At 41.5% G+C, this 21,966-nt stretch overlaps 1 long non-coding RNA gene across 2 annotated transcripts; it reads right to left on the reverse strand.

Moving 5' to 3' along the window:
• Positions 1–12,551: 12,551 nt before the first annotated feature.
• LOC147370754 (uncharacterized) lies at positions 12,552–21,740 on the reverse strand. 2 transcript variants are annotated; one of them, XR_015166180.1, is made up of 2 exons: positions 20,158–21,740; positions 12,552–14,500 (listed from the first exon to the last, which is right to left on the reverse strand). It is a non-coding gene; the product is annotated as an uncharacterized LOC147370754 (long non-coding RNA). The 2 variants fall into 2 exon arrangements; XR_015166179.1 differs by having other exon boundaries at positions 12,552–14,552.
• Between the last annotated feature and the right edge of the window lie 226 nt (positions 21,741–21,966).

Below are 21,966 nucleotides of genomic sequence, written 5' to 3' on the forward strand. Positions count from 1 at the left end.
GTGTGTGTGCACGTGGGAATGCTCAGTCGTGTCTGATTCTTTGTGACCCCATGGACTGTAGCCCACCAGCCTCCACTGTTCATGGAATTTTCCAGGGCAAGAATACTGGAGATGGTTGCCATTTCCCACTCCAGTGGATCTTCCTGATCCAGGGATCAAACCCATGTCTTTTGTGTCTCCTGCATTGGCAGACAGATTCTTAATCACTTAGCACCACCTAGTCAAATATATCATAGCTAATATGATCCAACTTCCTAATGGTTAAAACAAGAGCTACTCAAAGCAATCAAATATTAAGATGCAATCAGATATTATCAAAGCATAGTTATACAAAGAATTCTGTGAAATAAATAAAATATGAATCAATATATTTATCAAAAGTGATCAAAGTATAATTAGGATGGATAATCAAATCAATCATGTATTACTATGCATTAGCATTTTCAACATCTAATCATAGAGCACATAATCAAAATATAATGGCAACAGGACTAATAAGCCACTCTTCAAAGTTTCTCATGTAAAAAAATCCAACATTCTTATCCACCTAGAGCCAGGTCCAAACTTTCTAAAGACTCTGATGGGTGTTGCTTGGGATCCTGCCCTGATCCCACAAAGATCCCTCTAATTAGGGTGCCCCCAAATTTTATACTTTAAGTTTGAGAGTGAGAGAGGAGTTTATTAGTACTTGCATGCTGTGCTCAGCCGCTTAGTCATGTTTACTCTGCAACACTATGGACTGTGGCCCACCAGGCTCCTCTGTCCATGAGATTTTTCCAGGCAAGAGTACTGGAGTGGATCACCATTCCCTGCTCCAGGGTGTCATCACAACCCATCGACTGAGCTCCCGTCTCCTGCATTGCAGGTGGATTCTTTACCACTGAGCCACCTGTATATTTATATCACGTCAGTAGGTTCTAGGCAAACATGAACATACGGACAGCCTACCTGTAATCAGCTCTGGTTCATTCCATTTAATGCAATTCATGCCAAATTTAAAAACATAGTTACTAAGCCTATTTTTTTGCAGAACTGATGCCAGATATTAGAATTATAATATGCAGCAAAATGCCGTTTCTGGCCTCATATTTTCTACTAGGAAAGACAGACAATAGCTATTAAGAAATTAAGCTACAGTGTCATAAGGTCTCTGGTGGGGACAAAATAGAACACTATAGCAGCATAGATAGTATTGTTGCAATTATCTGCTGCTACATGGACTTCCCTGGTGCCTCAGTGGTAAAAAATCTGTCTGCAATGCATGAGACACGGGAGATGTGGGTTGATTTCTGGGTTGGGAAGATCCCCTGGAGGAGGGTATGGCAACCGACTCCAGTATTCTTCCTTAGAGAATCCCCATGAACAGAGGAACCTGGTGGGCTACAGTCCATAGAATCACAAAGAGTCGGATGCAACTGAAGCGACTGAGCTCATACGCACACACTGCTATGTAACAAACCACCCCCAGAAACTAGTGGCTTAAAACAACCACCATTTCATTATAGCTCATGGTTTTGTCATCACAAGTACACTCAGTTGGGTGATTCTATTCATCATGGCATACACGGAGGTCACTCACTGGTATGCATTTGACGGGTGGGCTGTTCTGGTGGGTACAAGGCAGCCCAGCCATATGCCTGGCATCTTAGTAAAGATGGCCAGAAGGCTGAGCCCAGCTGAAACAGTCCACTGAGGCATCCGCACGTGGCCTCTCCAGCTGGGTGACCTTGGGTACTTGGATTCCTTACATGGCATCTCAGGGCTCCAAAAGTGAATATTTCTAGCAAATAAGGTGAAAATTACATGAACTTTTATGACTTTTCAGAGAAGGCAATGGCACCCCACTCCAGTACTCTTGCCTGGAAAATCCCATGGATGGAGGAGCCTGGTAGGCTGCAGTCCTTGGGGTCTCGAAGAGTCGGACACAACTGAGCGATGTCACTTTCACTTTTCACTTTCATGCATTGGAGAAGGAAATGGCAACCCACTCCAGTGTTCTTGCCTGGAGAATCCCAGGGGCAGGAGAGCCTGGTGGGCTGCTGTCTATGGTGTCACACAGAGTCGGACACGACTGAAGTGACTTAGCAGTAGCAGTTATGACCTTTAGCTTTAGAAGTCACCTGCACCCTACTCTACTGACTGAACCAGTCACCAGTACACCCAGACTCAAGGGGAGGTGACATGGTATCCTCCTCTCTAAGGATCAAGTGTCAAAAAATTTGCAGCCTTCTTTAAAAAATAGCTTTAGAAATGAAAGCCAGTCTGAGGACAGGGGAAGGACTCTTCAGCTCAAAGAGAGAGCAGAGGGATGAGTGGAGCTTTGCAAAGGCCCCTGAGATGAAAGACAGCGTGGATTGTTCAGGGAAATGAAAGTAGTGAAGCAGGAAGTGTAAGGAGGGAATGGAGGAGGAATTTGCACTGAAAGAGATGTGCACCGCATCAGCACAGTAAGTTCAGAGTGTGGCACATAGAACGTGTGTAATAAGCAGGAATGAATTAACAGGTGAATAAAAGAATAAACATTATAGACTGGGAAGAGCAGCATGATAGTTCACTGCAGTATTTTCCGACTTCTTCAAACAGACACCTCAGGAAAAATCATATTTGGCATCACAACCTAGTACACACAAGCACATAAGGGTGTGTGTGTGTGTACACAATGGAAATGAAAGTTTCAAGAAACAATATCTACCCATATTATAGGTAATAAACTCTGAAATCTTCTAATCTAACACTGTTTCATTATTTTCCAAATGTTGGTCATAACCCACTGAGCTGATTTAAGGCTCACCAAGGCCTGGAGACCCACAGCTGAAAGCCAGTTGCCCGAAGCAAATAGTTTAGAGACTGAGGGTTAAATCAAGGCCTGATTCCAGTAAATATGACTTGAGCAAGACACACTTATCTACTTCACTTCTGTAATGTTTTTCACAAAGTTGAGAGATAAAAAAAAGTCAACAAAAAGCTACTGAGGTCTATAAGGCATAAAATATGTAGGTTTCCTCTATTTCCTTTCTTCCCTTTTCCCCCTAATCCTAGGAATCTGACTTTCTGGGGAGCATCGTGATTTTCAAGCTGTGGGTGGGGCTGGAAGTCTCCAGAAACTGGACAGGCAGAGGGATGCCTGCTGTTCGCCTGCCTGTCAGATCCCTCATCTTCCTCTTCTTGGGGGCTTCCCACCATGTGCTCAAACTTCAGGAGGTTGACCCTAACCAGCCTCCCTGGTCTCTGGCTTCTGTTTTGGTTTGACTAAAGGACAGGAATCAAGATTGCCAGGAGAAATATCAATAACCTCAGATATGCAGATGACACCACACTTATGGCAGAAAGCAAAGAAGAACTAAAGACCCTCTTGATGAAAATGAAAGAGGAGAGTGAAAGAGTTGACTTAAAACTCAACATTCAGAAAACTAAGATCATGGCATCTGGTCCCATCACTTCATGGCAAATAGATGGGGGAAGCAATGGAAACAATGACAGACTTTATTTTGGAGGGGCTCCAAAATCACTGCAGATGGTGACTGCAGTCATGAAATTAAAAGACACTTGCTCCTTGGAAGAAAAGCTATGACCAACCTAGACAGCTTATTAAGAAGCAGAGACATTACTTTGCCAACAAAGGTCCATGATTTTTCCAGTAGTCATGTATGGATGTAAGAGTTGGACTATAAAGAAAGCTGAGCACCGAAGAATTAATGCTTTTGAACTGTGGTGTTGGAGAAGACTCTTGAGAGTCCCTTGGACTGCAAGGAAATCCATCCAGTCCATCCTAAAGGACATCAATCCTGAATATTCATTGGAAGGACTGATGTTAAAGCTGAAACTCCAATACTTTGGCCACCTGATGCGAAGAACTGACTCATTTGAAAAGACCCTGATGTTAGGAAAGATTGAAGGAAGGAGGAGAAGGGGTCGACAGAGGATGAGATGGTTAGATGGCATCACTAACTCAGTGGACATGAGTCTGAGTAAGCTCCAGGAGTTGGTGATGGACCTGGAAGCCTGGCATGCTGCAGTTCATGGGGTCACAAAGTGTCACACACGACGAAGTGACTGAACTGAACTGAACTGAAAGGACAGGAAGAAAAAGAAACAAGAGGCTCAACCTTCCACTCCTCCCTGCCCAGCCACAGAGTCGGCAGCGGCTGCATCCCATTATGGCCACAGTTTCCATCTCATGGGTTCAGTAACATTGCCCCACCCCAGCTTCATCAAGCCTGGGGACAATAATAGGTACCACCATTGCCAGTTCTGGGGAGCATCACCTCCTCTGGGGGCTCCCTTGAGTAAGTGGCCCCTTCAATAACTCTCCCCAGTTAGACCTTCCAAGCACGCCATGTGTCCCTTACGTGATCCTGGCTAATACAAGAGGTTTGTGAAAACAGGCCTAGGACCCTGCCGGGGACCAGCCCCGGCTGATCCAGGGTATTCGAAGGAGAGACGGCGTAGGCGAGGATCAGGATACAATAGCTTCAATTAGATATTAATTAAAGATATAAAGAGTAATAGAATAAGGATAGCTCAGTAGGAAAATTCAGTGGAGAAAAGAGGCTGAGTAGCTTGGTTTACGCGGGAGACCAATAAAACTTCAAGACAAGAAGTTTGCACCACTTACGTAGGCCGCAGGTGTCCTTCCGTTCTCCCGAAGGAGAGGAGACACTGAGGCCTCCCCGGTCGGATCTTAGAAGCCCAGGCATAATTAGTAAGCATGGTGGGTTCCGCGCTCCAGATGGAGACTCAGCCAGAGTGAGAGAGAGAGCGACATGGGGAGACCAGTATTTCGAGAAACTGATCCCAATTCTTTATTTTCCAGAGTCTGTTTTTATACACTAAGATGTTATACAAAAGTCACGTGGGGACAGCAGTCCTGACTTTTATCAAAGTCAGGTGCTTCATACAAATGTATACAGAGGTCTTAGGGGTGTTACATCATCTTCTGGCCAGGGGGGCCTGCTGACAATTTACGACCCTCTCCTTGTGACAGCGGTCAGTGAATCAGGACACTTATTTCTCCAGGGCTGATTATTCTCAAAACAGACGCCACCCAAATAAAGTTACATTCCTACAGGGTGAGGGTGTAGTGGATTTTAGTTAAGGAAAGAATTTACTTAGCCTAAGGTCTAACGTGATTAATATCAAAGGTTAATACTTATTTCTTCTACATATTCATTAATGTGTGTAAGGGCAGGGGATGTGGAGACTTAGCAACAAACATTGGCTCAACAAATGAAAAACCCTTCACCAACACAATTTCTAATTAGCCCATTATACTTATACTAATAGTTTTCTAACTTTTCTAAGGAACCTGTTTTTAGAAGGTTTAAAGCATCTCGTGCCTCTCACGGTTGGGAGGCTGTGAGCAATCACATGTGGCCGGACGAGCCTGTCAGGCAGGCTAGAGAACCTTCAGAGGAGTTTGTAGGTTAAAACACTCTTGTCACACCCAAGAGTTTTTATTGACTGGAGCTCTAGGTTAACTCCTTCTCCGAAAGAGGTGGTGGGGGACAGCCCCCCGTAAAGTCAGAGGTGTAGGTAAGAGCACAAAGTAGTAAAGTAGGCAGGCTCTGGTTATGGGGGTAGACGCTCGGGGATTTCCAGGGGGACTCCTGAGGCTCGATCCCGCCTTTGCGTATGTCGAGCCTCCTTCCTCATGACCTTTGCCATGGGCGGAGTACCTCACTCTGGCCCCCAACATCTCCCCCTTTTTTATTTCTTAAAACAGCCAGATGCAGCTCAGTCGCGAGCCTCTGAATGCTCTGCCGGAGAATCCTGACAATACAAGGAAGAATGATTATGAGAAGTAGAATTAGAGACTAGGGATATTAGACAGATTATTTTTTCCAGAAATAAAGTTAGAGAAGGTGTGAAAAAAGTCATTAGCTGCTCCAGTGGCGGTAAAATCCAGTTGAGAGTGTTCCAAGGTCTGTATTTGATTATGAAGTTTCCCTAAGTCCAGGCCAATATCAGAACTGTTCCAAACACCTGAGATATTTTTAATCTTTTCCCATTCATAATCTGTCTCGTTTACCTTCAAAGATGTCATGCATATCCACCTGTAATCAGTGTGGCATGTCAAAGCCATCTTCACCTTTAAAGCCTGTAACTCAGTCACAATATGCATAACTGCTTCTTCTAAGGCGTCTACTCTCATCTCTAATTTCCTATCTATAGCTTCCTGTGTTGCTAGAGTTAAATAAACATTTTTAGACATGGTATCAACATATTGCGCAGTATGCACTTGTTGAGTCAATGATATTGCTGCCGCAGTAACAGAACTAATTGCTGCTATTAAAGCTGATATTCCTAAAATAAGTAAGACCACAAACCATCGCGATCGCATTAAATCCTGCAGTTGTTGTAACACAGTAAGACCATAGCTATCATATAGGCACCATAAGATAGGATGGGCATTGTAACACCACAAAGGAGCAAACATTACATTGAGGGTTTAAACAAGATGAAAGCATACATTGTTCACAAGTCACTACGTTAGGTCCACCTGAATAATTCATGCCTACATTAAGTTTGTTGGAGTCATTAGTAAAAAGGAAAACATAAGGCAAGGGTGGATAAGCTAAAACAGAATAAGTAGAATTATTTTCTGGTTGGAGTTCACGCTGCAGCAGCCCTGTCAGTCTCGCCGGGATCTCGATGTTTATCTTGTCTCCCCTGCCGGCGGGCTCCTCTTTTGTGATCGAAGCAATGGGGGAACTGGATGTCTGGGGGTCTGCAACATGGAGAATCAACCTGTCCCGGATCTAAATTGGAGAATTTGCATCCTGTGGAAAAATACAAGCACATCCTCGACCGCTAGTTAATAATGGGTCAGGACCCTTCCACTGTCCTGAGAGGAGGTCCTTCCATTTTACCAACGGCTTTGTATTTGTTGTTCCGGGCACCAATGGCGAAGCACTGCAGTAGTTCCGGCCGAATCGGCATTTACAATATTTATTACAAAAAGAGCAAGTTGCAAGATTTGATGGGGAGAGCTATACTTAAACTCCCCTTCTTTTAATTTTTGAATTTGAAGCTTTAATGTTTGATGTGCTCTTTCCACAATGGCTTGTCCCCGGGGATTGTAAGGGATGCCTGTATTGTGTTTAATTTGAAACTGTAAACAAAATTCCTGAAAAGACTTAGAAATGTAAGCAGGAGCATTGTCAGTTTTCAGAGCTTTTGGTAGGCCCAAATATGAAAAACAAGTAAAGAGATGTTGTATAACACCTTTAACTGCCTCTCCGGTACGAGAAGTTGCAATAATGACATGAGAAAAGGTATAACAAAGGACAGTTTTCCAAATGAAGAGACATGAGTTACATCCATCTGCCAGAGTACGTTAGGTTTGAGACCATGAGGATTAACTCCTGTAGGTAGACTATATTATAAACAGTGGGGCAATATAAGCAAGAATGCACAATCTCCCTAGCAGTTTCTCTGGGAATTTGGAATTGATATCTTAAGGCAGTAGCATATTGATGATGAAGTGAGTGAGAGGCTCTGGCCTCCTCAATCACAGTAGCCACTGTATTTCTGGTTAAGTCAGCCAAATCATTAAAGGCATTTAAAGGGCCGGGCAATCCGGAATAAGCCTGAATGTGTCCAGTGAAAAATATTTTATTTCTTTTCCAAATTTGTTGCTGTAATTTAGTTAACAAATGAAATATGGTAGTTTTATTTTCAGACAAAAACCACAGTTTCAATGTGTGGAAACAACCTGACAATATACTGAGAATCAGAATAAAGGTTAAATTCTTCATCTGCAAACATAGCAAAAGCCTCTATGCTGTTTGAAGTTTCCCATGTTTCTAAAACCTTTTGGTGATTTTTAGTAACTATGGAGGCTTTACCGTCTGCTGACCCATCAGTAAAAACTATTTGAGCATTTGGAATAGGAGATTGTTTACATCTGACAGGAAAAATAACTGGATGTCTGGATATAAAATTCAGCAAAACATGCGAGGGTAAATGATGCAAAAATTTTGACCACAATTATTTCCTATGGCAATCTGCCAGTCCTCATCAAACATTAGAAGAGCATCAAGTTGTTCTTTCTTATATGGAATTACAATTTCTGATGGCTCTTTACCAAATAATTTAATGCTCTGCTTTTTTCCTTTAATATCAAAGTAGCTATCAATCCTGGATAAGAAGCTATTACTTTTTTAGTTTGAGCGGGAAGATGGACCCACTCTAGAGGGCCGTTTTGCTATAAAACCAATTTTTTGTCTGGCTACCCCAATTACACCTATGGGGGTTTTATGGTAAAAGAATTGTCAAGCAGTTGTCAATTTAATTTTTAAAATTTTTTAAATTTACATTTTAACAGCATAAATTTTGGGATATGTTAATTTAGGTCTAATGTTTAGTTTAGGTCTGTGTATAAATTTAAATAATAAATGTATAACCTCCTTATCTCATTTTGGTAAACAAATATATCTAAATGCAAAATGTATTTATATATGTATTTATACATGGCAACAAGTATAAGCTTATTGACATAATATACTTGAATTAATCTTTATAATTAATATGTTAATTAATGTATATTACAGCAATACAACACGTACACAGCTAATACCAGCCAACACAAACCAATGTACTGTAATAATGCATGTCACACATATATAATTATACAGTATATAGAACATATATCATCACAGCACATCAAACCATACCAATTAATATCAGCCACACACATTATATTACTGCAATATATATTTGATTATACAGTATATATATAATATGCATATACAGTATACATACTAATTTATATACAAATTAATTAAGTATAGATCCATAAATAGAATTAGGTATACCTCTATTATATTTTATTTATACCCATACCTAATTAGGTGAACTGCAATTAGGCAAATATATTTATATTATGTATTTACAATAATATACACAGTATTATTAATTGTACCGCCTGTTGATAACTAAGAAATTGAGAAAACCCTTCTCTGAGTACCTCCTATTTGAGATAGCACGTCCCTCCCCCATAGGGTAAAGGGGAGCGTAGGAACTACGTAGGGTTGGAAAGTTCCACAGGTACCCTCAAACTGCCAATCTAACATTTTTGAACTTTTAACTACTGTAGGGGCTTGAGGGCAAATGAAACAAAATTTGATCCCTGAAATCTATCAGGGCAACTTGCCAATCATCACTATTTTGTAAAAGACTTGCAGTTGATCCTTATTGAATGGAATTACTATATTTGCTACTTCTTTTCTAAAAAGTTCCACACTTCCTTTTTCCTCCTTTTATAATTAATTGTGCCACCAAGCTGGGATAAGATAAAACTATTTTTCTTGGGGTCACTGGTAGATGGAACCAATGGGCCTTTTTGTCACAAGCATCCTGTAGGTGTATGTTTTATGGCAAGAATAATTTAATCTCATCTTTTGGTAATATTAATCTTAATTAACTGATCATTTAAAGTCTCATACACTTCAACAAGAGCTAACTCTGTCTCATTAGTCAACTTTCTCTTAGAACTGGAATTAGGATCAATTTTTAAGCAATCAAATAAAGGCTTTAAATCTGCAGTAGTCAGTTTTAAATGAGGGCGTATCCAATTAATGTCCCCTAATAATTTTTGGAAATCATTTAAAGTTAGTAAACAATCTCTCCACAGCTTCAAAGGGGCATTATCAGTTTTTAAAACTTTTGGCACACCTAAATATGAGAAGCAAGTAAAGAGGTGTTGCACAACATGTTTATAAGCTTCTCCAGTTAGTTTTGTAAACCAAATCTGGTCTATAGCTTTTTAGATGACAAGCAACCATCTAATCTTTGCTTGAATACTTCCAGCAACAGGAAACTCACTACTCTTCAAGGTTTTAAACTCTCCCTCACCTTTTTTTTTTTTTTTTTTTTACAACATTCTCACCCCGCATAACACTTTCTCTAATCCCACCAACTCATTTTCAGTATTATACGTGGGCCAGGAACTAGGCCAGTCTTTTCCAGCAATGTTAAGAGACGTCTGTTCTTGTGTCTAATAGCCCTGACATTTTATTTTCTTGAATTAAAAGATCTTTTAAAGGCCTTGGAGCTGTAATTCCCTGCACCCAAAAAGCTAGATCACTAAATCTAAATGCTCTGTGGCTCTTAGCTTGAGAAGTCAAGGTTTTTTCCTGTCTGATAGCTGTGTTACTCTTTGACCTTTATTAATTTGCACAGTTTTAGTAGGCGGTGAGGTCAAAACTTTAATTTCTCAATATAATCAGAATCTACTACACCATGCACCACCGAAATTTTCTTTTTCTTTTTATTTATTTATTTTTTTTCTTTCTTTCTTTTTTTTTTTTAAGAAAGCGAGCTACGCCCTAGCACAAGTCCTACAATGCCCTCAGGTAGGGGGCCAGCCACTCCCGTTGGAATTGGAGTAACCTCGTCAAGGGTTAATATTGTTGCTAAATCCCCTTACCGTTTGGCTTTTCTCTTAGCCTGGGTGGGACCCCCCTGAGGGGGTTTTCTCCAAGGAGCATATTGTGCATGCAGTCTGTTTTAAAAGCTCCACTGTTTAAAAAACTTTTTATCTTTTTCAGGCTTAGGCAACACTTTGAGAGGCTTTGGGGGCAAAGTGGGGAACTCTTGGGCCCTGGAAGGCGCAAACGGAGGCGGCGGCTATCGCCCCAAATCAGAAAGTGGTGGATAAGTTTTTTTTAAAAGTTTGCGCAGAGGGGGAGGTAGCTCGCCAGGGCGTCTGGCCACAGTGTCCTGTAAGTCCTCTCCTCTCTCCTCTGCTGATTTTTTCTTCCTTCTTCTCTTTAAATCTTTCTCAAGTTTTCTTTCCCTCACTCTATCTTTTTTCCTTCCTCTTCTCTTCTCTTTTACTTTCTATCATTTCCTTCTTGTTTCCCTCTTTCATTCTCCCTTCTTCCTTCTTACTACCTTCTCTTTCTTTCGTTTCTTTTCCTTTACCCTCTTTCTCTCTAACTTTTTCTTTCCTCCTCCCTCTCTTTCTCTCTGTATCTCTTTTTCTAACTTCCTTTTTTCCTTTTTCTATCTTGCTGCATTCCCTGATTCCTTCCTCCTCCGTTCCTCTCTCCTTTTCACTCTTTAGTTCTTTTTCTATCTTTAGATCTTTCTCTATTTTCTTTCCTTTTTTCTTTTTCACTTTTTTTCTTTTTTCTTTTTATTTTTCTCTCTTTTTTTGCTTGGATGAGGCCCCCCCAGAGGGGGTTTTCTGCAAGGAGCAGGCTCTGTATATTGTGTATTTTTTAAAAGCTCCTTTGTTTAAAAGAAAACTTTTTTATCTTTTTCAACCTTAGGCAATGCTCTGGGAGGCTTTGGAGGTAAACTGGGGAATTTTTAAGCCCTGGGAGGTGCAAGCGGAGGTGGAGTAGTCGCCTTAAATCAGAAATTGTTGGATAAATTTTTAAAGGTTTGTGTAGGGGGGGAGGGGGCTCTCCAGGGCGCCCGGCCGCAGCGTCCTGTAAGCCCTCTCACTCCTCGGGAGGTAGAGCACAGTGTCCCTCCTCTTCCTTGTCAATGGCAGAAAATATGATCTGTGCAGAAGGTGGAGACCCACTACCATCCACCGCTATAGCCTCTCCCATAGGTCACCCCACAGCCTCATGACGAGGGTCCAGAACATTTTTAATCATATTTATAGGATAAGTGTTTAGTTGTTTTTTTCACCTTCACCCAAGTATCTAAATTAACAGTAGCTTCTTTAACAGTTTCAGATTACTTGTATAAAGAGTTGCCATTCTTAGTTTCAGTGTTATCCATGTCAGAAAGTTAAATATAATAGAAGATAAAGCTTTTAGCTTTCAAAAGATCAGGCTTTTCTTTGGCCTTTTAACTTCAGAAACCGTTTTTTCTCTCTAACTCTAACTCTTTAACACTTTCAACACTTCCCGCTCCTCTCGCCCTGTCTATCCTACAGGGGGGTCCGCGGCACCCTCGAGTGGGGTCCTAGCCGTCCCGAGCATTGGAAGAACAATAGGGCTGGTGACCCAGATTGTTCCGGGGGAGGAACAGTAGGCTGATGGCCCGAACTGTTCCGAGGGAGGAGCAGTAGGGCTGGTGACCCAAACTGCTCCATGGGGGAACAAGAGGGCTGGTGACCCAGTTGTTCCGAGAACAGGGAGCAATAGGGCTGATGGCTCTGATTGCTTTGGGGAGCTTACCTTCGAAAGTCCCTGTCTCGGGCGCCACCTGCCGGGGACCAGCCCCGGCTGATCCAGGGTATTCGAAGGAGAGACGGCGTAGGCGAGGATCAGGATACAATAGCTTCAATTAGATATTAATTAAAGATATAAAGAGTAATAGAATAAGGATAGCTCAGTAGGAAAATTCAGTGGAGAAAAGAGGCTGAGTAGCTTGGTTTACGCGGGAGACCAATAAAACTTCAAGACAAGAAGTTAGCACCACTTATGTAGGCCGCAGGCGTCCTTCCGTTCTCCCGAAGGAGAGGAGACACTGAGGCCTCCCCGGTCGGATCTTAGAAGCCCAGGCATAATTAGTAAGCATGGTGGGTTCCGCGCTCCAGATGGAGACTCAGCCAGAGTGAGAGAGAGCGCGACATGGGGAGACCAGTATTTCGAGAAACTGATCCCAATTCTTTATTTTCCAGAGTCTGTTTTTATACACTAAGATGTTATACAAAAGTCACGTGGGGACAGCAGTCCTGACTTTTATCAAAGTCAGGTGCTTCATACAAATGTATACAGAGGTCTTAGGGGTGTTACATCATCTTCTGGCCAGGGGGGCCTGCTGACAATTTACGACCCTCTCCTTGTGACAGCGGTCAGTGAATCAGGACACTTATTTCTCCAGGGCTGATTATTCTCAAAACAGACGCCACCCAAATAAAGTTACATTCCTACAGGGTGAGGGTGTAGTGGATTTTAGTTAAGGAAAGAATTTACTTAGCCTAAGGTCTAACGTGATTAATATCAAAGGTTAATACTTATTTCTTCTACATATTCATTAATGTGTGTAAGGGCAGGGGATGTGGAGACTTAGCAACAAACATTGGCTCAACAAATGAAAAACCCTTCACCAACACAATTTCTAATTAGCCCATTATACTTATACTAATAGTTTTCTAACTTTTCTAAGGAACCTGTTTTTAGAAGGTTTAAAGCATCTCGTGCCTCTCACGGTTGGGAGGCTGTGAGCAATCACATGTGGCCGGACGAGCCTGTCAGGCAGGCTAGAGAACCTTCAGAGGAGTTTGTAGGTTAAAACACTCTTGTCACACCCAAGAGTTTTTATTGACTGGAGCTCTAGGTTAACTCCTTCTCCGAAAGAGGTGGTGGGGGACAGCCCCCCGTAAAGTCAGAGGTGTAGGTAAGAGCACAAAGTAGTAAAGTAGGCAGGCTCTGGTTATGGGGGTAGACGCTCGGGGATTTCCAGGGGGACTCCTGAGGCTCGATCCCGCCTTTGCGTATGTCGAGCCTCCTTCCTCATGACCTTTGCCATGGGCGGAGTACCTCACTCTGGCCCCCAACATCTCCCCCTTTTTTATTTCTTAAAACAGCCAGATGCAGCTCAGTCGCGAGCCTCTGAATGCTCTGCCGGAGAATCCTGACAATACAAGGAAGAATGATTATGAGAAGTAGAATTAGAGACTAGGGATATTAGACAGATTATTTTTTCCAGAAATAAAGTTAGAGAAGGTGTGAAAAAAGTCATTAGCTGCTCCAGTGGCGGTAAAATCCAGTTGAGAGTGTTCCAAGGTCTGTATTTGATTATGAAGTTTCCCTAAGTCCAGGCCAATATCAGAACTGTTCCAAACACCTGAGATATTTTTAATCTTTTCCCATTCATAATCTGTCTCGTTTACCTTCAAAGATGTCATGCATATCCACCTGTAATCAGTGTGGCATGTCAAAGCCATCTTCACCTTTAAAGCCTGTAACTCAGTCACAATATGCATAACTGCTTCTTCTAAGGCGTCTACTCTCATCTCTAATTTCCTATCTATAGCTTCCTGTGTTGCTAGAGTTAAATAAACATTTTTAGACATGGTATCAACATATTGCGCAGTATGCACTTGTTGAGTCAATGATATTGCTGCCGCAGTAACAGAACTAATTGCTGCTATTAAAGCTGATATTCCTAAAATAAGTAAGACCACAAACCATCGCGATCGCATTAAATCCTGCAGTTGTTGTAACACAGTAAGACCATAGCTATCATATAGGCACCATAAGATAGGATGGGCATTGTAACACCACAAAGGAGCAAACATTACATTGAGGGTTTAAACAAGATGAAAGCATACATTGTTCACAAGTCACTACGTTAGGTCCACCTGAATAATTCATGCCTACATTAAGTTTGTTGGAGTCATTAGTAAAAAGGAAAACATAAGGCAAGGGTGGATAAGCTAAAACAGAATAAGTAGAATTATTTTCTGGTTGGAGTTCACGCTGCAGCAGCCCTGTCAGTCTCGCCGGGATCTCGATGTTTATCTTGTCTCCCCTGCCGGCGGGCTCCTCTTTTGTGATCGAAGCAATGGGGGAACTGGATGTCTGGGGGTCTGCAACATGGAGAATCAACCTGTCCCGGATCTAAATTGGAGAATTTGCATCCTGTGGAAAAATACAAGCACATCCTCGACCGCTAGTTAATAATGGGTCAGGACCCTTCCACTGTCCTGAGAGGAGGTCCTTCCATTTTACCAACGGCTTTGTATTTGTTGTTCCGGGCACCAATGGCGAAGCACTGCAGTAGTTCCGGCCGAATCGGCATTTACAATATTTATTACAAAAAGAGCAAGTTGCAAGATTTGATGGGGAGAGCTATACTTAAACTCCCCTTCTTTTAATTTTTGAATTTGAAGCTTTAATGTTTGATGTGCTCTTTCCACAATGGCTTGTCCCCGGGGATTGTAAGGGATGCCTGTATTGTGTTTAATTTGAAACTGTAAACAAAATTCCTGAAAAGACTTAGAAATGTAAGCAGGAGCATTGTCAGTTTTCAGAGCTTTTGGTAGGCCCAAATATGAAAAACAAGTAAAGAGATGTTGTATAACACCTTTAACTGCCTCTCCGGTACGAGAAGTTGCAATAATGACATGAGAAAAGGTATAACAAAGGACAGTTTTCCAAATGAAGAGACATGAGTTACATCCATCTGCCAGAGTACGTTAGGTTTGAGACCATGAGGATTAACTCCTGTAGGTAGACTATATTATAAACAGTGGGGCAATATAAGCAAGAATGCACAATCTCCCTAGCAGTTTCTCTGGGAATTTGGAATTGATATCTTAAGGCAGTAGCATATTGATGATGAAGTGAGTGAGAGGCTCTGGCCTCCTCAATCACAGTAGCCACTGTATTTCTGGTTAAGTCAGCCAAATCATTAAAGGCATTTAAAGGGCCGGGCAATCCGGAATAAGCCTGAATGTGTCCAGTGAAAAATATTTTATTTCTTTTCCAAATTTGTTGCTGTAATTTAGTTAACAAATGAAATATGGTAGTTTTATTTTCAGACAAAAACCACAGTTTCAATGTGTGGAAACAACCTGACAATATACTGAGAATCAGAATAAAGGTTAAATTCTTCATCTGCAAACATAGCAAAAGCCTCTATGCTGTTTGAAGTTTCCCATGTTTCTAAAACCTTTTGGTGATTTTTAGTAACTATGGAGGCTTTACCGTCTGCTGACCCATCAGTAAAAACTATTTGAGCATTTGGAATAGGAGATTGTTTACATCTGACAGGAAAAATAACTGGATGTCTGGATATAAAATTCAGCAAAACATGCGAGGGTAAATGATGCAAAAATTTTGACCACAATTATTTCCTATGGCAATCTGCCAGTCCTCATCAAACATTAGAAGAGCATCAAGTTGTTCTTTCTTATATGGAATTACAATTTCTGATGGCTCTTTACCAAATAATTTAATGCTCTGCTTTTTTCCTTTAATATCAAAGTAGCTATCAATCCTGGATAAGAAGCTATTACTTTTTTAGTTTGAGCGGGAAGATGGACCCACTCTAGAGGGCCGTTTTGCTATAAAACCAATTTTTTGTCTGGCTACCCCAATTACACCTATGGGGGTTTTATGGTAAAAGAATTGTCAAGCAGTTGTCAATTTAATTTTTAAAATTTTTTAAATTTACATTTTAACAGCATAAATTTTGGGATATGTTAATTTAGGTCTAATGTTTAGTTTAGGTCTGTGTATAAATTTAAATAATAAATGTATAACCTCCTTATCTCATTTTGGTAAACAAATATATCTAAATGCAAAATGTATTTATATATGTATTTATACATGGCAACAAGTATAAGCTTATTGACATAATATACTTGAATTAATCTTTATAATTAATATGTTAATTAATGTATATTACAGCAATACAACACGTACACAGCTAATACCAGCCAACACAAACCAATGTACTGTAATAATGCATGTCACACATATATAATTATACAGTATATAGAACATATATCATCACAGCACATCAAACCATACCAATTAATATCAGCCACACACATTATATTACTGCAATATATATTTGATTATACAGTATATATATAATATGCATATACAGTATACATACTAATTTATATACAAATTAATTAAGTATAGATCCATAAATAGAATTAGGTATACCTCTATTATATTTTATTTATACCCATACCTAATTAGGTGAACTGCAATTAGGCAAATATATTTATATTATGTATTTACAATAATATACACAGTATTATTAATTGTACCGCCTGTTGATAACTAAGAAATTGAGAAAACCCTTCTCTGAGTACCTCCTATTTGAGATAGCACGTCCCTCCCCCATAGGGTAAAGGGGAGCGTAGGAACTACGTAGGGTTGGAAAGTTCCACAGGTACCCTCAAACTGCCAATCTAACATTTTTGAACTTTTAACTACTGTAGGGGCTTGAGGGCAAATGAAACAAAATTTGATCCCTGAAATCTATCAGGGCAACTTGCCAATCATCACTATTTTGTAAAAGACTTGCAGTTGATCCTTATTGAATGGAATTACTATATTTGCTACTTCTTTTCTAAAAAGTTCCACACTTCCTTTTTCCTCCTTTTATAATTAATTGTGCCACCAAGCTGGGATAAGATAAAACTATTTTTCTTGGGGTCACTGGTAGATGGAACCAATGGGCCTTTTTGTCACAAGCATCCTGTAGGTGTATGTTTTATGGCAAGAATAATTTAATCTCATCTTTTGGTAATATTAATCTTAATTAACTGATCATTTAAAGTCTCATACACTTCAACAAGAGCTAACTCTGTCTCATTAGTCAACTTTCTCTTAGAACTGGAATTAGGATCAATTTTTAAGCAATCAAATAAAGGCTTTAAATCTGCAGTAGTCAGTTTTAAATGAGGGCGTATCCAATTAATGTCCCCTAATAATTTTTGGAAATCATTTAAAGTTAGTAAACAATCTCTCCACAGCTTCAAAGGGGCATTATCAGTTTTTAAAACTTTTGGCACACCTAAATATGAGAAGCAAGTAAAGAGGTGTTGCACAACATGTTTATAAGCTTCTCCAGTTAGTTTTGTAAACCAAATCTGGTCTATAGCTTTTTAGATGACAAGCAACCATCTAATCTTTGCTTGAATACTTCCAGCAACAGGAAACTCACTACTCTTCAAGGTTTTAAACTCTCCCTCACCTTTTTTTTTTTTTTTTTTTTACAACATTCTCACCCCGCATAACACTTTCTCTAATCCCACCAACTCATTTTCAGTATTATACGTGGGCCAGGAACTAGGCCAGTCTTTTCCAGCAATGTTAAGAGACGTCTGTTCTTGTGTCTAATAGCCCTGACATTTTATTTTCTTGAATTAAAAGATCTTTTAAAGGCCTTGGAGCTGTAATTCCCTGCACCCAAAAAGCTAGATCACTAAATCTAAATGCTCTGTGGCTCTTAGCTTGAGAAGTCAAGGTTTTTTCCTGTCTGATAGCTGTGTTACTCTTTGACCTTTATTAATTTGCACAGTTTTAGTAGGCGGTGAGGTCAAAACTTTAATTTCTCAATATAATCAGAATCTACTACACCATGCACCACCGAAATTTTCTTTTTCTTTTTATTTATTTATTTTTTTTCTTTCTTTCTTTTTTTTTTTTAAGAAAGCGAGCTACGCCCTAGCACAAGTCCTACAATGCCCTCAGGTAGGGGGCCAGCCACTCCCGTTGGAATTGGAGTAACCTCGTCAAGGGTTAATATTGTTGCTAAATCCCCTTACCGTTTGGCTTTTCTCTTAGCCTGGGTGGGACCCCCCTGAGGGGGTTTTCTCCAAGGAGCATATTGTGCATGCAGTCTGTTTTAAAAGCTCCACTGTTTAAAAAACTTTTTATCTTTTTCAGGCTTAGGCAACACTTTGAGAGGCTTTGGGGGCAAAGTGGGGAACTCTTGGGCCCTGGAAGGCGCAAACGGAGGCGGCGGCTATCGCCCCAAATCAGAAAGTGGTGGATAAGTTTTTTTTAAAAGTTTGCGCAGAGGGGGAGGTAGCTCGCCAGGGCGTCTGGCCACAGTGTCCTGTAAGTCCTCTCCTCTCTCCTCTGCTGATTTTTTCTTCCTTCTTCTCTTTAAATCTTTCTCAAGTTTTCTTTCCCTCACTCTATCTTTTTTCCTTCCTCTTCTCTTCTCTTTTACTTTCTATCATTTCCTTCTTGTTTCCCTCTTTCATTCTCCCTTCTTCCTTCTTACTACCTTCTCTTTCTTTCGTTTCTTTTCCTTTACCCTCTTTCTCTCTAACTTTTTCTTTCCTCCTCCCTCTCTTTCTCTCTGTATCTCTTTTTCTAACTTCCTTTTTTCCTTTTTCTATCTTGCTGCATTCCCTGATTCCTTCCTCCTCCGTTCCTCTCTCCTTTTCACTCTTTAGTTCTTTTTCTATCTTTAGATCTTTCTCTATTTTCTTTCCTTTTTTCTTTTTCACTTTTTTTCTTTTTTCTTTTTATTTTTCTCTCTTTTTTTGCTTGGATGAGGCCCCCCCAGAGGGGGTTTTCTGCAAGGAGCAGGCTCTGTATATTGTGTATTTTTTAAAAGCTCCTTTGTTTAAAAGAAAACTTTTTTATCTTTTTCAACCTTAGGCAATGCTCTGGGAGGCTTTGGAGGTAAACTGGGGAATTTTTAAGCCCTGGGAGGTGCAAGCGGAGGTGGAGTAGTCGCCTTAAATCAGAAATTGTTGGATAAATTTTTAAAGGTTTGTGTAGGGGGGGAGGGGGCTCTCCAGGGCGCCCGGCCGCAGCGTCCTGTAAGCCCTCTCACTCCTCGGGAGGTAGAGCACAGTGTCCCTCCTCTTCCTTGTCAATGGCAGAAAATATGATCTGTGCAGAAGGTGGAGACCCACTACCATCCACCGCTATAGCCTCTCCCATAGGTCACCCCACAGCCTCATGACGAGGGTCCAGAACATTTTTAATCATATTTATAGGATAAGTGTTTAGTTGTTTTTTTCACCTTCACCCAAGTATCTAAATTAACAGTAGCTTCTTTAACAGTTTCAGATTACTTGTATAAAGAGTTGCCATTCTTAGTTTCAGTGTTATCCATGTCAGAAAGTTAAATATAATAGAAGATAAAGCTTTTAGCTTTCAAAAGATCAGGCTTTTCTTTGGCCTTTTAACTTCAGAAACCATTTTTTCTAACTCTAACTCTTTAACACTTTCAACACTTCCCGCTCCTCTCGCCCTGTCTATCCTACAGGGGGGTCCGCGGCACCCTCGAGTGGGGTCCTAGCCGTCCCGAACACTGGAAGAACAATAGGGCTGATGACCCAGATTGTTCCGGGGGAGGAACAGTAGGCTGATGGCCCAAACTGTTCCGAGGGAGGAGCAGTAGGGCTGGTGACCCAAACTGCTCCGTGGGGGAACAAGAGGGCTGGTGACCCAGTTGTTCCGAGAACGGGGAGCAATAGGGCTGATGGCTCTGATTGCTTTGGGGAGCTTACCTTCGAAAGTCCCTGTCTCGGGCGCCACCTGCCGGGGACCAGCCCCGGCTGATCCAGGGTATTCGAAGGAGAGACGGCGTAGGCGAGGATCAGGATACAACAGCTTCAATTAGATATTAATTAAAGATATAAAGAGTAATAGAATAAGGATAGCTCAGTAGGAAAATTCAGTGGAGAAAAGAGGCTGAGTAGCTTGGTTTACGCGGGAGACCAATAAAACTTCAAGACAAGAAGTTTGCACCACTTACGTAGGCCGCAGGCGTCCTTCCGTTCTCCCGAAGGAGAGGAGACACTGAGGCCTCCCCGGTCGGATCTTAGAAGCCCAGGCATAATTAGTAAGCATGGTGGGTTCCGCGCTCCAGATGGAGACTCAGCCAGAGTGAGAGAGAGAGCGACATGGGGAGACCAGTATTTCGAGAAACTGATCCCAATTCTTTATTTTCCAGAGTCTGTTTTTATACACTAAGATGTTATACAAAAGTCACGTGGGGACAGCAGTCCTGACTTTTATCAAAGTCAGGTGCTTCATACAAATGTATACAGAGGTCTTAGGGGTGTTACATCATCTTCTGGCCAGGGGGGCCTGCTGACAATTTACGACCCTCTCCTTGTGACAGCGGTCAGTCAATCAGGACACTTATTTCTCCAGGGCTGATTATTCTCAAAACAGACGCCACCCAAATAAAGTTACATTCCTACAGGGTGAGGGTGTAGTGGATTTTAGTTAAGGAAAGAATTTACTTAGCCTAAGGTCTAACGTGATTAATATCAAAGGTTAATACTTATTTCTTCTACATATTCATTAATGTGTGTAAGGGCAGGGGATGTGGAGACTTAGCAACAAACATTGGCTCAACAAATGAAAAACCCTTCACCAACACAATTTCTAATTAGCCCATTATACTTATACTAATAGTTTTCTAACTTTTCTAAGGAACCTGTTTTTAGAAGGTTTAAAGCATCTCGTGCCTCTCACGGTTGGGAGGCTGTGAGCAATCACATGTGGCCGGACGAGCCTGTCAGGCAGGCTAGAGAACCTTCAGAGGAGTTTGTAGGTTAAAACACTCTTGTCACACCCAAGAGTTTTTATTGACTGGAGCTCTAGGTTAACTCCTTCTCCGAAAGAGGTGGTGGGGGACAGCCCCCCGTAAAGTCAGAGGTGTAGGTAAGAGCACAAAGTAGTAAAGTAGGCAGGCTCTGGTTATGGGGGTAGACGCTCGGGGATTTCCAGGGGGACTCCTGAGGCTCGATCCCGCCTTTGCGTATGTCGAGCCTCCTTCCTCATGACCTTTGCCATGGGCGGAGTACCTCACTCTGGCCCCCAACAGGACCCCCTGCACTTGTGGACATGGAAACCAAGAGAGAGGATCAGGGGGCTGGGTGACAGCCTTGCTGGGCACCCTACACCCCCCACAGTGTGTTTATCCCCTCACCACCTTAGGCAGACTATGATTTCAAAGCCAAAGGTGAGGCCTGCTCCCCAATCCCACACTCTCTCCCCTCTCTGAGCTATTACCTGAAGTTACTGACACCAAAGACAGAGTGGTCAATCAGGTGATCAGGCATCAGAAACCTTGAAATGAACACGATTTGGTTTCAGGTGGGATCCAATTTGGAGGGTCAGCTCCCTTATACTCTGAATAAGTGGAACCTTGAGGAGGAGATATGTGTGTGTGTGTGTTTGAGAGAGAAGGAGAAAGTGTGTGTGTGTGTGTGTGTGTGTGTGCTGGGGAAGAAGGGGGACAGTGTCACCTCTAAGGATGAAAGAGATGTCAAAGCAGAGTTGCACAAGGGGAAGACAAGCAGATGATAACACAGTGCTGCCCCCTGCTCTGGGTAACCTTCTCAACCGTAAGGGATAAAGCTCCATCTTTTCCTGGCCCCTAAAATCCCAGGACTCAGCCCACCTCCCTAGCCCAGCAGCTGGGACCTGAAGCTCCTCCTGGCCGTGAGGCCCACCACTGACCCTGTTCTCTCCCATCCTTTTCTGCCTCCCCTCTTTCCCCTTCTCCTTCCTTCCAAGTTCTTATACTGTTACTTTGGGAAACAATATTCTG

The sequence above is a fragment of the Bos grunniens genome, chromosome 6 (genome assembly GCF_055505025.1).
Source record: "Bos grunniens cultivar Pamir isolate PY7600 chromosome 6, Bosgru_T2T1.0, whole genome shotgun sequence".
In the NCBI taxonomy this organism is placed as follows: Eukaryota; Metazoa; Chordata; class Mammalia; order Artiodactyla; family Bovidae; genus Bos; species Bos grunniens.